Source organism: Gracilinanus agilis, chromosome 1 (assembly GCF_016433145.1).
Source record: "Gracilinanus agilis isolate LMUSP501 chromosome 1, AgileGrace, whole genome shotgun sequence".
Classification (NCBI taxonomy): Eukaryota; Metazoa; Chordata; class Mammalia; order Didelphimorphia; family Didelphidae; genus Gracilinanus; species Gracilinanus agilis.
Window position 1 is genome coordinate 729,907,440 of NC_058130.1, and position 19,816 is coordinate 729,927,255.

Genomic DNA, 19,816 nt, shown 5'->3' on the forward strand with positions numbered 1-19,816 from the left:
TCCTACAGCAGCCCATTTTACCTATATAAAGCTCTGATTGTTAACTGTAATTTCTTATATTAAACAGATATCTGCCTCTCTGCGACCCCACTGCTCTAAGGAATGCTACCTTAAATCCAGAAGAACAAACTTGATCCCTCTTATACATGAGTCCTTCAAAAATTGGAGGCAAGAGATCACGTGCCCAAGACTTCTCTTATCCAAGTTAAATAGTCCCAGTGCTATCAACCAATCCTGATTTTGTCCTAAAAGGATTCTTAGAATTCTTTTTTTTTTTTCTTACAGACTAACTTCCTTTTTTCAGTGGTTAGGATGGTAAGTATGCCCTTAGTTCTGTTGAGTGTGGTAATAAATTATAAGAATGGCTAATTAGTGGACACATTCTTTTCGATTGGAGGCTTTTCATATTCCAATTGGTCTGTGAGGACCTGGAAATATTCAAAACCAGCACTCATTTACTGAAATAATAATAACTGTGTCGGGAGACTTTTTTTAGAATAAGGAACTATATTTACCACCCTAGAGAAAAGAAAAGATTATGGTTACTGAGATTCACAGCTCTCCAAGTACACATGTTGAAAACACAGTACATTCAGAGTTTCCACATTTAAATCCTTATTTCCATTCTCATTCCTGGGTGTGAACATCACTTCTTAAAAAGGCTCTCTACCTATCTTCTTCACTCCAAAAGATGTTGGAAGAACAAAGGAGATATAAAGTCTAAAAGCTAGGGGCAGCTAAATAGTTACATGCTTGGAGAGCCAGTCTGGAAACAGGAGATCAAATATGGCCTCAGACACTTCCTAGCTGTGGGACCCTGGGCAAGTCACTTAACCCCAACTGCCTAATCTTTACTGCTCTTCTACCTTGGAACCAACACAAAACATTGACTCTAAGTAGGTAAAGATTTTTTAAAAGCAATTATTGCTCCTATTAATTACAATTCAATGGTGATCTCACTAATGGGGGTATTCCTTCCTTTACCACAAAGAATAAGCCTGGTCCACATTCTTGTTCACATTCTCCCAGGTATCTTCCACAAAGAATCTGCTTAGCCTGAGGCAGTTGTTCTTCCACTAGGTCTAGTTCCAGTTTCATGTGTACCAGAAGCCCACATGAACCAGCAGCTGGTTCTTTGTCATCCTTGACTCTTGCTACAAAACCATATGGTGTGACCATGTTAGGAAAGTAAATGCATTTTCATGGATAAGTAGTAATATAGTCCCTGAATGTGTGAAGGCTCAAAATACCAAGATTAAACCCACAAATACTTGCCTAAGGGTTGGAGGGAGGGAAAGGACTGGATTACCTCCAGAATACATAAGAATTGGAAAAATCTAGGAGGAAAAAGCTTATTTCCCTGGGGAAAAAACAGCTACATGTGATAAGTACTTCTCTTATATGCACAATTTCATGTATAATATTTCAGAGGGAAAAATGCATTTCATCAGTATTGAAATTATTTCCTAAAATCCCTTAGGGTTCCATAGGACAGTTTAGGCAACACTGATTTACATGGGCCTTTCTTTCCAAGGCTAATATACTATATCTAAGCGGTTTCAGAGCATCACAGAAAACTAACAAAGCATATTATGTCTGACAAGTATTTTCTAAAGAGTACAAGGTTTTATTTACTCAGTTTAGCTCACGTGTGAGGGAACTAGATAATTATATTATTGCCAGCTGTGTAGAAACATGTTGCTATTAAGCCTAAAAAACATAAGACTGCATAAAATAAAATTGCATTAGACTGGCCGATCAAGTTCTGCCTGTCCAGGCAAGAGTGGAAAGAGCCTTAGATTGAGAATCTGAAGTCCTGAGTTCAAATACTCGCTTGACTGATCACTACTGCCTGGATGACCTTAGGAATGTCCTTTATCATCTCTGGGCCTTAAATTATCTGTATAATGAAGGATGGGACTAGACTAGTTCAAATTCCCAGAGGGTCTGGGCACTTCAACAAAGTATATACCTGTAGAGACACCGACACACAGACAGATAGACAGACAGACAGACAGACAGACATACACACACACACACACACACACACACAGAGCTTCTTGCCGGAGACTGAATAAAAATTAAGTCTTATGCATATATGTATCACTACTCCTGATGCCATGACTCAAACCAGAAATACACTCACCACGGGATCATGTCCCTCTTAGCCCTGGTGCCAACAAACAATTCTTAGGAGATTTGGTGATGGCTTTCAGAGCTCAGTGGCTGCCCATGGGGCTAGTTCCTCAAGATGATCCAGATATGTGAGTATCTAACATGCAATCTATTAAATCCACTTAGATACACCTCAATTATATTTCTGTTAACGTCTATAGCTAACTTCTATAGACTCAAACCAAATCAGCTAAGTCCTGCCTCTACTGTTATGTCCTATACCAGTGTTGGTGAATGTTTTAGAATCTGAGTACCCAGAGGGCAAGCTATCTGTGAGCCCTCTTCCTCCCATTACCCAAGAGAGAGGGGAGGATGTGCTTGTTTTGGGTGGCTGGACAGAAGTGTATGCAAAAAATGTCCCTGGGCACTGGGAAGAAGGGAAATGCAGCAGCCTCCTGTGTGCCAGCTGGGCATGTGTGCTAATACTTCATCAATGCTGTCCTTATACAATATCTGGGACTGGGACAGCTAGGTGGTAAAGTGGACAGAGTGCGAGACTTGGAGTCACACAGACTTGAGTTAAAATCTTGCCTCCAACAATTACAAGTTGTATGATCCTGAGCAAGTCACTTATCCTCTCTCAACCTGTTTCCTCATCTGTAACATAAAGGTGTTGGGCATGATAGCCTCTGAGATTCCTTCTAGCCCTTAATTCTATGATTCTATGATGAAAACAATTTCAGCCATGCCATACTGCCCCATGGGCACTTTGAATGAAGAAATGACCAGAAATGTGGGCAGCTAGGTGGCTCAATGGATTGAGAGTCAGGCCTAGATATGGGAAATTGTAGGTTCAAATTCAGTCTCAGACACTTCCTAGCTGTGTGACCCTGGGCAAGTCACTTGACCCCCATTGCCTAGCCCTTACCACTCTTCTGCCTTGGAACCAATATCCAGTATTAATTCTAAGGCCAAAGGTAAGGGTTTAAAAAAAGGAAAAGAAAAAAGAAATGACCAGGAATGCTTGAAAGCAAAGGAGACTGGTTGAACACTAAGACTTGGTGACAGGGATTTTTATTTTTCCCTTAAGAACTGGTGATGTGACCTGGACCTACATGACCTGAATCTAAACACCAACAGGAAATGTTAAATGTGCTGCCACTACTTTAAGCTGTTTCTTGACACTGGACAGGGTGAGGCTATGACACTGCAGATGCTATAATTAATTAATTCCCTGCTAGCCTAACAACTCCCCAGTGTTCCCAACCAGCACACACACAGGGAGGAACATCAACATCTTTTCACTGTGCTACACTGTGTGCCTGGCTTCTGAGTTATCATTCAAGGGAGATCAACCTCTAAAAAGTGACCACTGATTTCTTAATTGCCTAATCCAAAAGCTTTTTCTATCATTCCTCATCCTTCTTGACCTCTCTGCTCCCTGTGACACTACTGATCATGCACTCCTCCTGGATGCTCTCTCCTTGCTGGGTTGTGTCACACTGCTCATTGATGGTTCTTTGCCTGCCTGGCTGATAGCTCCTTTTCAGTTTCATTTGCTGGCTTTTTCTCTCTTAAGCCCCCTATGTTATCAAATCTCTGTCCTGGGCCCTCTTCTCTCTTCTCTGCTCTGTCAGTGACCTTGATGACTCTTCTCTCTGTTGCTGGCCACTAGTCTAATTTCTGAGCTTCAATTAAACTAGACATTTTGTGGCACTTTAAACTCAATATGTTTATGTTCAAAACGGTACTCAATATCTTTTCCCCACAGCCCATCCCTTTAAAGAACTTTCTTATTTGTGTCAGGTCCACAACCTAGGTGTTACTCTCAATTCCTTACCCCACACATCTAATCAGTTGCCAAGTATTGACATTTCTACCTCCACAACATTGTATCTATCTATCCCTTTAGCTTTACTAATACAGTCACCACCCTCATTTGGGCCACCATCCATCATTACATTGTATAATTAGAATTTTCTCCCCAGAACTCTCTTTCCCAGTTTTCCATTTTCCTTCTCATGTTAAGTCTGTGAAGATGAGATTAATTCTACCCTGCCCATTTTTGGATTTAATCACCAAAAGTGTAAACACCCCACATACACTTGAGTGGAGGAGATCTGTAACCCAAGTGGGTGAAAGTGGCTGATGAATCAGAATCGACTGACTGCCCCATGGGCAGTCCTAAGCAAAGCTTTAGCCTGTAATTGGTACATGTAAAATGGAAGGAATGCACAGGAAGTGACCCAAATGAAGCACCTTTAAAAAGGAGTTACAACTTCCTGTGAATGCTTTCTTTGGAGTTCTGAGCTTGAGTTGGAGACTCTCTTTCACCTTGGACAGGATACTGGAGGAGCTCTGGCTGAGGACCTTGGACTGTTTTCTCCTTAGAACTAACATGTGAGTGAGTGAAAAAGACTGACTCCTTCCTGGATTTTTCTGAAGGGACTCTCCTCTTGAAAGAAGTTTTGTGACTGAAGTCCTTGCTTTATTCATCCCGGGGCCCTCAGCCCTCAGCTCAAGGCTGAGGCCCAATTAGCCCTGCCTGGGTTGGCCTGGGGCCAGAGCAAAATACTTAGTGTGTTAGGTTAGATATCTTACCCTATCCTCTCTCTAATTTTCTTACTTTCACTCTTTCTATATTTTGTAAATAAATTACCATAAAAAAAATCATTTGGAATTGATTAAATTCCTGGCGACCACCCTCTTGTATATTCAGTCCAACCATAATTTTTTACCCCCTTTTACAAGTCCTTATGCTTCAAAGATAAAGTCGTGAGTGTAGCTCCTCCCTCTCTCTCTCCTCCCAGGAAGGTGGTTTTGGAGGTGGGGTGAGAGCCAGACACGAGATTTTTTACCCACATGTTTTTTACTCAGATCTTTTTTAACTTTGTTCTATTATTTCTTCTACTTCAAGTGATTACTTGATAAGATAATAAATCTTATAAAACATAATACTTGGAGTTATTGATATTAATTTAAATCTTAAAACATTTTGGTTGGACTACTGAAATTACCCTATTTGGTCGTCCTGCTTCAGGTCTCTTTCCCAATCCAATCCATCCTCTCCAATAACCAATCACTAACATCGACTCATAAATACAAGTCTGACAATAACAGCAATATTGGATGATGATTATCTGTGAAAACTTGACTACTGTCACCAATGCAATCATCTAGGACAGCCCTGAAAGACTTATGACAGGACTATCCACCTCCAGAGAAAGAACTGTTGGGGTCATCTTTCAAATCAGTGTACTTAGGGCCTTATTTTGGGATTTTGGTTATGTATGAGTTTGCTCTTGGGGGGCAGCTGGGTGGCTCAGGGGATTGAGAGCCAGGCCTAGAGACAGGAGGTCCTAGGTTCAAATCTGGCCTCAGATACTCCCTAGCTGTGTGACCCTGGGCAAGTCACTTAGCCTCCATTGCCTAGCCCTTACCACTCTTCTGCCTTGGAGCCAATACACAGTATTGACTCAAAGATGGAAGGTAAGGGTTTAAAAAAAATTAGTTTGCTCTTACAACAATGAACAATATGAAAAGTGCTTTGCATGACAATTAAAATTAAAATTTAAATAATACGTCTGATCAAATCATTCCCTTACTGAGTAAACTTCAACGGCTCCCGGCTCCCGGCTCCTGGCTCCTGGCTCCCGTTAAACAGCTGTTTCTGGTTGTAGACAGCCCTCACAACCTAGAGCTCTCACACTCACACTCACACTCCTCCCTCTCCCCCTACCCCTACCCCACTTCTCTCTTTCTCTCCCCCCCTCCCCTTTTATTCCTTATAAATGGCATTCTATTTTCTAACTCTCCTTTTCACTAATGTTCCCTCTCATCAATTCTGTCTCTCAGAATTTCAAATCTCCTTGGAGGCTCAGTGCAAGCCCTAACTTCTCCATGAAACCTTTCCTAATCCTATATTTTCCTCCAACCTCAACACACCTAGGCTAATGCCTCCCTCCCCACAATTAATCTGTGTATATACCTATACAGAAACATTTTGTATACATATATTGTGAGGCTAGATCTCATGCTCCGAGCACAGTATCTGATACATAGAAGACATCTAATAAATGCTTATTGTTAAAGGAGGGCTTGTATAATTCATATATATGAATCTTTCAGTGTTCAGTATGAACTGACAAGGGGGCAAAGATGCATTGTTTCAAGAAGTCCAGCAAAATGGCAGTAAGTCTTGCAAGACAAAGATCAGGTCCCTTAACAGGGCGAGATCTAAGACTAGGTTCTTGAACAGGGAGTTCTGTCCTTGCCTTTATTCTCTATTACGTGGGGCCCATGTTTGGGAAAAGATAACAGGAGATCTTTTGGGACTTTCACAGGGCATAATATCTTGCCCTAGAGCAGGGGTCGGCAACCTCTTTGGCCGGGAGAGCCATAAATGCCACATTTTTTAAAATGTAATTTCGTGAGAGCTGTACAGTGCTCACAGTGCGCACTCCTGTAACAACACCTGAAAAAAAATGGACTTTATGGCTCTTGCAGAAACAGCCATATCTGGCCCTTAAAAGAGCCAGATATGGCTCAAGAGCCATACGTTGCTGACCCCTGCCCTAGAGGTTCCTAATTCCCTCCTGGAGTCTCCTTGTATTCTCTCTTCCTTTCTAAAACTCCTTCTTCATAAGTGATCTGGTCACCAAACCACCATTGACTCTTGCCTCTCTCCAGCCACTCCCAGGCACTAATAGGAATCTGGTTGTTATCCATGCTATCAGTCTAACTGGCCTATGTAACCTGACTGAGGATTTCCTCTAAATGAAGAACTTGGAAAGCTGAATTAGCCACTGTAAAAATCCCACTTGGGCAGAAAGGATCCAACTTTTATGAGCTATACTGCCCCTGGAGGTCACACAGCACTTCACAGAAGAGGCATGATGGCAGGACTTTGTTGGAGACTGAAAGGATTTGCTTGATATAATTCCAGTAGTCTATCCTAGAAAAACGGATTGGGGGAAAAATAATGATTGGGATCAAAAGAAGGATAAATGTACTATCAATAATTTGGATCACATAAAATGGAGTCTATGAGCGACACTGTCAGTAATGATGACCCAGTCAACAATGCCAAAGAGATAGACATGGCTCTTTTGTTCAGGGACTCCTCCCAATATGACAAGAACTAACCACCCCAGCTGTACTGGGTAGCAAGCCAAAAGCAGCTGCTGACCAAAGCCTCAAAAGCCAAATGAATGGCACTGCAGTGCCCAAACCTACAGTCAAAGCAATTTACAAATAAGGCATCATCAAGGCTCCAGGGTAAAGAGGGATTCAGGAACCCAGGCTGTAGTTGAATAACTTTCAACTCTTCTCTTCCATTTGCTTTAACTATAATCACTCCGACCAATAGCAAGCAAACTGAGTGCCCTGCCCTCCCCTGCCTCACTCAGAAATTTTCATACTAGGATGGCCTGAATACTTTACCATAGTCCCAGTTCTATGATATGTCCATAGAGGAAAAATGGTCCATATTGATGAAGACTTAGCAATTGGTTCTTTAGCCCTTAAGCCACGAGTCCATAAATAGATTTAAGGGGAGGAAGGGGGAAGGAATGAACACAAACAGGATCTCTTTTCTTTTCTCTTCTTTTTCTCTTCTTTTTCTTTTCTTTTCTTTTCTTTTCTTTTCTTTTCTTTTCTTTTCTTTTCTTTTCTTTTCTTTTCTTTTCTTTTCTTTTCTTTTCTTTTCTTTCCTTTTCTCTTCTTTTCTTTAACTAACATCTATCTAAAATTAAGCACTTCCTTCAATGATTTAGAAAACATTCTCCTGAGAAGGGATCCATAGGTTTTGCCAGCCTGGCTGTCAAAAAAGGTCGAGGGCACAAAAAGGCTGAAGAAGTCTTGCGTTAAAGAGTTTCTCTTAGTGTACCCTAGACAAAGCAGCTCCACTCACTATCTAGGATTTCCCCAGACTCCCTCTTACTGACACAGTTGTGAAAGCAAGAAACATCATTGATAAAATGACCAGGTGCCCATCGCCAAGCCCCTTTAACCAGTTACCAATGGACCATTTTCTCACCAACCTGCCTTTAGATTGCTCTACCTCCAGTATCAGTTTGTTACTCGGAGACCTAATTCTCCAAGGGAGGGACATTATTTACTCTACTCAGAGTCTTTTTTGGTGCTCATGAAGAAAATCAAAGGGCAGTGCTAAGAATTCTTTCACACGGCCAGCCACCTTAATCATTAGTCTCCTGGGATCTGAAGGGGCACAATTTCATGCAAGCCCCACCCCACCTGTGGTCCCAATATGTGAAAAGAGATATATTTGAACAGCTGAGCCAGTGAATATTAATCTAAATCCAATAAAGCCACTAAGATGGTCCCACAATACTGACTATGGTCAATAATTATTTCTCTTTTAAAACAAGGCATTTCTTACTGGAGCTATGAACTGGTCCAAACAATCTGGAATTACTCTAAGAAAGTAACTAAAATGTCCATACTCTTAAACCCAGGGATCCTACTGCTAGGCAAACATTGTAAAGAGGACAAAGATAGGAGGAAAAAAAAGATTCCATGCATACCAGAATATGCAAAGTGCCCTTTTTGTGGTGGCAAAGGACAGGCAACAAAGTAGATGTCCATCAACTAGGGAATGGCTAAATATATTCTGAACTTTAATGAAATATATTTATATGAAATATGACTGCATCAAAAGAAATGATGAATGTGAAAAATATACGAGAAGGTAGAAAAGATTTCTATGTACAATAATTACAATGTAAATGGAAAAATCCAAAAAATTTCTAAACAGAACTCTGTCCTTAAAGTTAATAACTAAGCATGACCCCCAAAGAGAAAATGAACTTCAATCCTTTCATTGGAGCGGTAGGGGATTATGGGAGCAGAATATTATATATATATATATACATATACATATATGTGTGTGTGTGTATATATATATACACACACACACATATATATTCAGTCAGTTAATGAGTTCATTTGAGGAGCCTTTTTTCTCGTATTCTTTGGTACAAGGATTTACTCTCCGGGTAGAACAGGGAAAAGAAATGATTGTATGCACTTTTTTATATTCAATCTATTATCAATTTGTAGCATGCTTGTTGTTTCTCCTGTTAGAATTTAAGCTCCATGTGAGTAGGAATTATTTCGCCATATGTGTCCCCAGCACAGAGCAGAAAACATAATAAATATGAGTCAGCTGACTGACTTCTAGTAGTCCCTAATCCTGCCATTATTTTATCATGTACCCTTTCAAAAGCAGTTAGGAATAAATTCTGCATAAGCAACTAGGTTCCATAGTGAATAATCCTGCCTCAGAAATTTCCTACCCATGTGACCCTGGGAAAGTCACTTAATATGCTCTGCCTCAGTTTCCTATAAAATGGGAATAATAATAGCACCTCCCTTCCAGGAATATTGTGAGAATCAAGTGAGGTTACAAATACATAGGGGGCAGCTGGGTAGCTCAGTGGATTGAGAGCCAGGTCTAGAGACGGGAGGTACTAGGTTTAAATCTAGCCTCAGACACTTCCCAGCTGTGTGAACCTGGGTAAGTCACTTGACCCCCATTGCCTAGCCCTTACCACTCTTCTGCCTTGGAGCCAACTGGCTCCAAGATGGAAGGTAAGGGTTTAAAAAAACAAAAACAAAAAACAAATATATAGCACTTTGCAAACCTTCAACCATTCTAGAAATGCTATTACTATTATTACCCTATTCCTCTCAGTAGTGCTGATTGTTTTTCCTTATATCTAAGTGTTTCCTTCTATCAAGCCTAAATTCATTTGCTATAAGAAAAACTTAACTACGTAAAAGTGCTTTGCAAACCTTAAAGCATTATAAAAATGCCAGCATTATTGTATGATTATCCATTCTCCTTACTGAAGCCCAAAGAGTCTCTTTGCCGTGGCCTTTTAAAGGCTACAACCTCCCAGGTCCAGGCAACCCCATGGTACCCTGCACCTCCTTTGTTCCCTTTTGAGACTCTGAAGAAAGAGCTACAGGATGTTGTGTTCTTAGCTCTTTCAGGCCTGGTTGGCCATAAAACCTCTAGAGGAAAATTCCAGCTGTTCTTCCCTCCAGTCCATCCCTTAAACAATGACAACTTCCAAGGGGAATGCTGCCTCTCTCTTTTTCTCTCTGATTAAGGCCCTCCTTACGGGTTTTCATCCAACCCTTGCCTAGTCTCACAGGCGTTAGGTGTATATATATATAGATACATCCAGAAGCTTATTCCCGACTTACAGTCTGAGAGGGCTCTAGGTTCAAATCCTACCTTAGCTATCTATCAGCTATATGACCCTGGACACTCCCTTAACTTCTCTGGGCCTTACTTCCTTTATCTATAAAACGAAGAGATTGGGCTTGATAGTCTGTAACATCCCTTCCAGATCTGAATATATGATCCCAGGAATGGTAGATCAATTATTTTCAGCCTTTAATCTTCTTCGGACAAGCCTACTCACATGTCTCCAGGCTCCCTTCATTGAGCTCCTCTGTAAAATGGAGAGAACACTTGTGCTAGCTACCTTCACCAGGAAGCAGCTTTACCAACATTACAGGGCAAAAGGACTTCTTCACCTTGTTTGTGTCCAGGACACCTTTGGCAGTCGGTCTGATGACTCTATGGACCCCTTCTCAGAATCATGTTTTTAAATATATAAACATGTATAGGATTACAAAGGAAGTCAATTATACTGAAATAATTATTTAAAATTAAAGCAAGTTCAAGTTAAGAACCTCTTTGCTTGGGAGCAGCTTGGTGGCTCAGTGTATGGAGAGTCAGGCCTGGACACAAAAGATCCTGGGTTCAAATGTGGCCTCAGATACCTCCTAGCTGTGTGACCCTGGGCAAGTCACACTTAATCCCCATTGCTTAGCCCTTACTGCTCTTCTGCCTGAAGACCAGTAGATAGAAGGCAAGGGCTTAAAAAAAAAAGAACCCTTATGCTAAAAAAATGAAAATAACTATTATAATAACTGAAGGCTATCTACTGCACTGGGAAAGGACACCAGTTTTAAAAGTAGGAAGATTTGGGATTTTTGTGACACTGCTTATGAGCAAATCACTCACACTCCTTGGGCCTTAATTTTTCCATCTGTAAAATGAGATATTAATACTAACATTACTATGTAGGGCTTACAGAACTGTACATTAGAGGTAAAGTGCTTTGGGAGCCCAAACAGCACACTGAAGGTTAGCAGATGGTTATCATCACTTTTGAAGTTGAAGGACAAATAGAGAGGGAAACAATAGAGTTCTTCAACAGGTAGGAATCATCATTTTTAGTTTTCAGCTGCCTGGCCCTTTGAAAGGATGATTGGCAATGCATAGGAGGGGAGTTTCATGCTTTCCCAAGGACATGCCAGAGTGCTGACTCCTTTCTATTTGTCATGAGGGTGGGGACCACTGACTAGAACTGGTTGCTGGGAATCACAGAGTAAATGTGGGCAGCAGGCCAAGAACAGGAAGGAGGACCTCTGTCAGCTGCCAACTGTCAGGCTACACACAGCAGAGAAAAAGGGAACTGGACGGCAGACGAAACCCCAAATCCATTCTATACCACTCTTTTGCCATTTTTTTCACTTGTGCCAGGGGCTGTCAAGCCCAGTATCCCAATGCAATGAGAGAAGAAATACATAGAAACAATAATATACCCCAGGTCCATGTGATTTTCTTGATTTCTTTGGTCTTCCTATAAGGCAGTATAGAATAATGGACAGGGCATTGGACTTAAGTCAGGAAGAACTGGGTTCAAATCCTATCACAGCTATTTACAGTCTATATGACCCTGGACACTCCCTTAACTTCTCTGGGCCTCATTTTCTTTATCTATAAAATGAAGAAATTGGGCTTAATGATCTATAACCATGTTGGCAAACCTATGGCATGCATGCCAGAGGGGCCACTCAAGAGTCTTCTTTGTGGGAATACCTGCCGTCACCCTAGCACAGAGTTTGTTACTAGAAAGCCAGAAGGATGCAGAGCTAGACTGCTCCCCCTCCCCATCTCCAGGCAAGCCTGAGGACATCGCCCGCTCCTCTAAAAGGTTCACCATCACTAGTCCATAACACTCCTTCCAAATCTAAATCAATGTTCCTACAAATGGTAGATTAATTATTTTTATCACAAAATCAAATTCTGGTCTCTCCACCTGTCCTAATGCAGACAAGGGAAGGTAAGGATACAAAGATGTAATACAGTATTTGAGAATAACGTTAGAACCAAAGCTTAGAATGAGCTAGTGCTGGCAAGAAAAATGAGGGCAACAGAAAGTGGCTTTTTTCAACACTACTGAGGAAAAGAGGTCTAAGACAGGTATAGGACAGCTGCTCAGGGTGCATAGGACAATAGTAACAATAAATTATTAGCAAGCAAGAGAAGGCAAAGATGCTCAATTCTGATTTTGGATCTGGATTCTCTGCCAATGAGATTAAACTCTGGACTAAAAAAGACAGAATCAAAATAACTAATAGAAAGCTGACACTCAAATAAGCAAAGTCATTACGACAGTCCCTAGCTGCCCTGCCTTGTTAAGTTCAAGTCAGTCAGCCCCAGATAAACTACATTCTTGGGTTCTGAAAGACTGGCAGGTATGAACCAGAGTCAGTGATGTATGAAACATGGAAGAGAATAGGGAGATACCAAAAAAAAAAATTAAAAAGGAAGCAAGGATCACAAAGAGTCAGCATGGCCTCACTAAGAACAGGTCATGCTAAACTAACTGTATTTCCTTTTTTGAGAGGGTTACTAAATTGGTAGCTCAGGGGAATACTATATATATGGTTAGACTTAAACAAAACAACTGAGAAATGTCTCTCATGCTACTCTTGTGAACAAGATGCAGAACTGTAAGCTAGATAATATAGTCCAGTTAGATGGATTCTAAACTGGCTGCCTGGCTATATCCAAAGAAAAACTGACTATTCAGATACAAGGGTCAGAGAGCAATTTGTCTGACAAAGACTTGAGGGTTAGGGGGATGGGGCAAGGAGGCAGTATGTGTTGTCTGAGTGACCTAGCTGCCACAGAAGAGAAGGCCACTTTGGGTTGCATCAGACTAGAGAAAACTTGGGAAGAATATGATCTGTTGTGTTCAAGCATCCTAAACACTGTTTTGTAACTGTGAGACTGCCTGGCCCCAAAGTGTGGAACTAGGAGATATGGTTGGAAGTTGGAGAGACAAAATTAGGTTTGATGTTAAGAAAAAATTTCCAATTTATAATTATAGAAAAGAGCAATGGATGGCTCCGAGAGGCAGTATATGCCCTTTCATTGGGAATGGCCCAATAAAGGCAGAATAACCTCTTAGGTTCTGCAAGTATAGAGCAAAGGTAGGGGTTAGATAAAGAGTCTTCTGAAGGCCCTTCTATCTCTGAAATGCTGTATTCCTTATGGGAAAGGTGACCTCAAGTCAGTACAGAGCAAAAACTGGAAATCTCACCCTATGAGCAAAGCTTTATGACAATTACAAACTGTCCCACAGTCCATGTTTATAAGCTCTCATCATTATAATTAATCATTAAAAAAAAAAACACCTTATCTTCTGTCCTAGTATCAACTCTATGACAGAAGGAAAAAGGCTAGGCAAAAAAAATGGGGATTAAGTGACTAGCGTGGAGTCACACAGCTAGGAAATGCCTGAAGCCATATTTGAACCCAAAACCTCCTGACTCCTAGCCTGACATTATCCATTGTGCCACCTAATTGCCCTTACTTTTCTCTCTTTATTACTAGGGCTCCATGAGTAGAGGAGCAATGAGGGGCAGCTTCTGAATATAAAAAGGAAAGGAGAGAGAAATTTTTATAGAAGGCCTACTGTGTGCCAGCCATTGTGCTAAGCACTTTTTTAAAAAATCTCATTTGTTCCTCACAATAACTCTCTGATATAGGTGGTATTAAGATTTCCATCTTATATGTCAAGAGTCTTAGGCAAACAGGTTAAGTGACTTGCCCAGGATCACACAGCTAGTGTCAGAGACTATATGTGGACCCAAGTCTTCCCTCCAGGCCTACTCCATGGGGCTATCTACCAGCTACCTCAAAAACAAACCAAAAAAGCCAAAAGGTAAAAACAAAAATAATAAGATTTTTCAAAAAAGAAGAAAAAAAACACCTCAGTGAAAGAAACTTAGAAGGACCACAAGACTGAGAGCTGGAAAGGGCCTTGAAGGTTTCATCATCCAACCTTTTCATTTAAGAGATAAGGAAATCAAGGCCTGGAGAGGCTCCATAAGTAGGCCAACCATAAGCTTACATCATCACTTCAACCTCTGAATCCAAGTCTAACTTGCTGATACTTACTGATATTTTCTCAGTATCTAACAAAATAATTTATTATGTTATGGGAAGGGCTAATTTTTAGGAAGTTTTTCATATTGAATCCAAATCTACCTTCCCTAACTGGTGCTAGAAATGAAGAGCATTCCTACTGTCTTTAACTACTTGGAAAGATTGAATAAAGTAAGAGATGAACCCAGTTCAATGCTTCTGATTCTCTACTCACCATGAAGTCTGGAAAGGCCTTGTTCTCACATCTAGTTGTGGATTGAAAAATCCCACACTGGGGTATATCATGTCTGTACTTTGCAAGTTTAAGGAAATACTAGAAAGGCAAGATTTATTTATGCCAGGTGGCTAGAAAGCACAATGGGCAAAGAGCTAGAGTTGTGTCAGAATGATCTGAGACTGAATCCCATCTCAGACTCACTAGCCTTAGTTTCTGCATCTACAAAATGAGCATATTAACAGCACTTACCTCACAGGGTTATTATAAAGATCAAATAAAATAAAACTGGTAAAGCAATCTGCAAGCCTCAAAGCATCATATGTTAGCTATTATTAGACTTCTATGGTGATCTCTATAATCTATACCATTTACAGTGCTTTTTTTTCAGGATAGGAACTCCTCCACCAGAACAATGAATCTGTAACTTCTAATCCTCCCTGAAAAGGTGCCCAAGGCTCAGACTGCTAAATGACAAAATCAGATCTTCCCAACTCCACACCTCTATTCACCCTTCTACAGTGCCTCTGCATCTAGAGAAATTATAAAATTGGCTGTTGCTACTTGTACAGGAAAGAGAGATTGCTCTAAAATCCCAGTTTCTCTCTAGCTGAAAGGAAAAGATGGGATACCATCTATTCACTGTCATGTAATTCCTCTAGTACACAAAATCGGGTCTAGGCTTCATGAAAGCAGCCACTGTCTCCAACTCAAAACACAAAAACACCCTTATTTGTCTTTGGCCAAATGTTAACTATTTCTCCCAAGTTAAAAAAATAATCAAACAAACAAACATTATGAGAGACCTACAGGCTGTCTCTTCAACAAAGTAGTTTCCTTCAGGTAAATAGAAAAATGTTAGGGGACCAAAAAGTATAGATCTCTTCTTACCCTCCCAGCCTCAAGCTCCTGGATAAGTGCAATAGGCATCTTTGTTCTGACAAATATTCTTTGCACTGGCTTCTCATTCTACTGCCCCCCCCCCAATAGTCTAAAAAACCCCTATCTGACTCTCAGTTCAAGGTGCTTTCCATCAGGCCACATTGCCTGAGAAAACTCACCTTCCAGGTGGTGGAAGCGAAGCCCCGTCTGCCCTGTGTCAGGGAAATAATGGCCAATATACTAACAAGGAGCACGACTGCAGTCCTAGAGGAAGGTAAGTCAGAAGAATACAGTCAAACAATACTCTGAATTTATGTTCTAATTAGGTCAAACTTAGTTAGAAAACCACCTAATAAACCACCTGTTTGTGTCTGTCATCACCTCCAAGAAGCCTTCCCTCACTAATCTGTTCATCATACCAATTCACCTGCTTATCTGCATAGTTGTCATTGCATCCTCCTATTTGTATGTCCCCATGCTCCTGGACTGTTTCAAGGTGCTCTACTTCTGAAAACAGGAGGCCTTGAACTATGCAGGTTACTTAGTTTTGCTTAATTTCATCAGCCTGCAATTCTAATCACTAGTTAGCAACTCAGACACATGAGGAAAGTGAGGCTGTGATGATCAAGTCATTTGGTTGGAGGCAGTCACATAATGACTGAAAGAGAGCTATCTAGAGTAAAAGAATCTCTGTTCAAATCTTGACTTTGTCACTTAAAGCCTATGTGAGTGTAGATAAATTACTTAGCCTCCCTGAGTCTCATTTAAATAAAGGGGTTGATCTATGTAATCTAAAGTCTCTTCCAGCTTAAATGGTACAAGAGAAAGATTTGATGCCTCCCTTCCTCATCGCGGGTTGGGGAACGGGTCAGGCATGAAGTACCCCTATGATCTGGAATATCTGAGTAAAAATTTTTGGTTTTCCCTTTTCACAAACTTTAACTTTTTATTTATTTTAACTTTAAAAAGAAATTGTGCATACTTATAGTATTAAAAGATAAAATATGTTCATATTATACACTACTATACACAAATTTATGCATTTTTGAGTTTCTAAATTTTTTTCTGTGCCTGCTGCTGGCCTTTGAATGTTTGTTGTCTGCAGCTTCTGCAAAACTCCCCTGAAATTCCCATTTACTTTCTTATGCCAATGCAAACTATATTGAACAGAGAAAGTCACAATATGGATGGGGCACCTGTACTGACTTGGGAATCAGATGTCCTGAGGTTCAGATGCCAAAAGTTTAATTCCTGAGTAATCTTCAACAGGCAAGCCCCTTAACCTTTAGAGGCCTGTTTTAGTTCGGTAAATGAGGGGCTTGGCTAGATGCCTTTTAAAGTACCTGTGATCCTGCCTCCCCTACTTCTGCATAAACGCTCTCTACAGCCATGGAGGAGTTTTAATTATTCAACATCTACTGGAACATCACCAGTGACAGTGAACTCACTACCTACTGAGGAAAGTGAAATGTTTCATTTCACTTTTGTTAACTCTACCGTATAACAAACACTAATTAAGCAAATACAATATGGAAAGAGATACAAAGTTGAGCCCCAGTCCTTGCCTTCATATAGCTCACAGTTAACATGGGGGGAGGTGAAATACATACTTCTATTTCAAATTATCTGTGATCTCATCAATGTGGTTCTCCTTCCATTAGTACAGATCTCAAATCATCCACACCTAGTCATCCTGGAATTCTTGCCTACAAGTTCCCACAGGGGATCTACCCAATGTCCTGGAATCTTTCCTTCAGGTCAAAGATTCATAACCTTTTTTGTGTCCGGGACCTTTTTGGCAGTCTGCCTGGCTAAGCCTGTAGGCTTCTCAGAATCATGTTTTCAAATACATTATACAAAACAACAGAACTACAAAGGAAACAAATTATATTGAAATAATTATCAAAATATTTTTTAAAAACAAGTTCACAGACCACAGATAAGAAATCCAGATCTAAGTCCTTTTGAATTTTGCGGAGTATCTCAGCAGAACTTGGGGTCATCTACTCAATCCTTACTCAATAGTCATGATGGGGATACTTCTTTTTCCAACATAAAAGTGAGAATCAGGAAGGCTAAGGGGAAAAAGAAAACCCTCTTACTTATGTAGCTCCTAATAATTTGCAAAGTCCTATAGGAACACCTCCTTGAGGGTACCAAGAGACAGTGAAGTCAGAGGGCTCTGATCAAAGGATTTTCCTCACCTTCATTTTTGGAGCTGCACAGGGCATTTCTGCCCCTTACCACCAAGTCTTCCTCCACTGAAATAAGCTCCTTAAAGGAAGGGAATGTCTTGGGTTTTTTGGGTTTTTTTAATTGATTTCACCAGGACAAGGGCTTTATCTAAATTTCTATCATAGAAAGCTTCATTTAGACAAGGATTCAAGTCTTGTCCCAAACACACAGACCCACTGACCCAGAGCAAACTATTTAACTATACAGAGTCCTAGGCAACTGGAAAAGTTGGAGAACAATTGCAGATCTGGACTGGTAGTTTCCTCAATGGCAGGTTTGCTTTACACCAAAGAAATCAAAGGTCCAAATAAAAAAATTCACTGAGAAAAAACAGAAGGGTATTATTATTATTCTCATTGTATAGATGAAGAAACTAAGGCTTTGCACAGGATGTCCCCTATAAACTGGAATATATATATGCCCTCGTTTATCTTATTTCCCAAACCTTCCTTCAAGTTTCAGCTCAATTCTCATCTTATCTTCTCCAAGGATTCCACCAAATCCAGGTACTGGGGCCTTTCCTTCTAAGGCTGCTTTCCTTATTGACAGGTCTTGATTTATTTAAATTTGCATCAAACAAATTCAACCTCATGGAAAGAACTCAGAAAGAAATTCCATTCAAAAAACCTTCCACCTTTATTAACTGTACAGTATTGTGCTCTCTCTTCACTCTTGCCTCTCAGCTCTGTTGTTTCTCAGCCTCCCCGCTCCCTTCCCCCCAAAAAAATCCCTCCAAGTGAAAGCAGAACCTACGACAAGCAAGCAGAGAGATCTCCAAAGCAGGACGGACCTTGACTTGACATCTATACCCTGCTTGCCCATCTACCTGGCCCCCTGGTCCCACATATCTCTTTCCTTCAGTCTGACCTCATGTCTGACCCCTACCACCTGTTTCCTGTTGGTATCTGTGTCCAGGACCCAGTGTTTGCCCCTCTTTCTTCCTCTTGGGACCAGACCCCCATATGGCTAACCCAGGACCCTCTTCATGTTCCCTTTTCTTCTCTGTTCCAGGTCCCCCAAGTATTCTTGAACCTTCCATGGGCCTGCAATCCCCTTCTCCTCTCCCTCCTTCCCCAGAGTCACCCAGCAAATTCACAGTCCACAAAAATTGCTGTCTGTACCTAATAATATACATGCTTTCTCTACCATCAGAATGTAAGTTTCTTTAGAGATGCTAATACTTGTGTTTTTTCTTTGTATCTTCAGAGCTTGACATAGTAACTGCCTGGTATATACAAGCTTGCCTGTCTAGCATATGATAAACTTTGTAAAAGCTTTTTCTTTCATTCAGTTGTGTATCCAACAGCTGATAACAGTATCTCAGAATAGGAAGGTTCTTCTCAAAAATAATTAGTACAGCTAATACCTTAACAGGAATTCCTACACCATACCCAAGGGTGGGGTGGGGGTGCTTAGATGAGGGACACAAAGAAAAATACAATGCCCCTCTCCTGAAGTGACTTCCTCAGGGGCTGCCCTCAGTGCCTTTATTTCTTCTTATTTTTTCTAAAATCCCATACCTTCTGTCTTGGTATCAATTCTAGGTTAAAAGGGTGACAAGACCTAGGTAACTGGGGTTAAGAAACTGGCCTTATGTCCCATGGCCAGGAAGGGTCTGAGACCAGATTTGAACCTAAGCTTTCCTGATTCTTTGCCTGGTGCTTTATCCACTGTGCTACCTAGCTGCTCCACTATTTTCTTCTCCAGCTCACTTTACAAATGAGGAAACTGAGGCAAAGTTGGTTTTTCCCAAGGTCACTCAGCCAGGAAGTGTCTGAAGTCACATTTGAACCCAGGTTCTCCCAACTCCAGGCTTGGGGCTCTATCCACTTAACTGCTCCTGGTGCCTTTCTTTCACTTAGAAAGAAACCCATGGACAGGCCATCACACCAGTGTGTGTCCAGACTGCTTACCTGTCTTCCAAAAGGGACTTCACTCTCAACTCTTCCCTTCCCACCTTTTTTCTTCCTCTCCTCCTCTCTCTCCCTTTCCTCTTCATCTTTCCCTCCCTTCCTATCATCCCCTCCCCCTCTCCATCCCTGATTCATCCTTCCCTTCTTCCCCTCCGTTCTTTCCCCACTTTCCCTCCC

At 40.9% G+C, this 19,816-nt stretch overlaps 1 protein-coding gene across 1 annotated transcript in view; it reads right to left on the reverse strand.

The window, feature by feature from the left end:
- Positions 1–19,816, reverse strand: part of SCAMP4 (secretory carrier membrane protein 4) — an 82,606-nt gene that overhangs the window by 57,588 nt on the left and 5,202 nt on the right. The window contains exon 2 of the mRNA XM_044658616.1: positions 15,671–15,755. The gene's annotated coding sequence lies outside the window, so the exon portion shown is untranslated. The remainder of the gene's footprint in view (positions 1–15,670; positions 15,756–19,816) is intronic.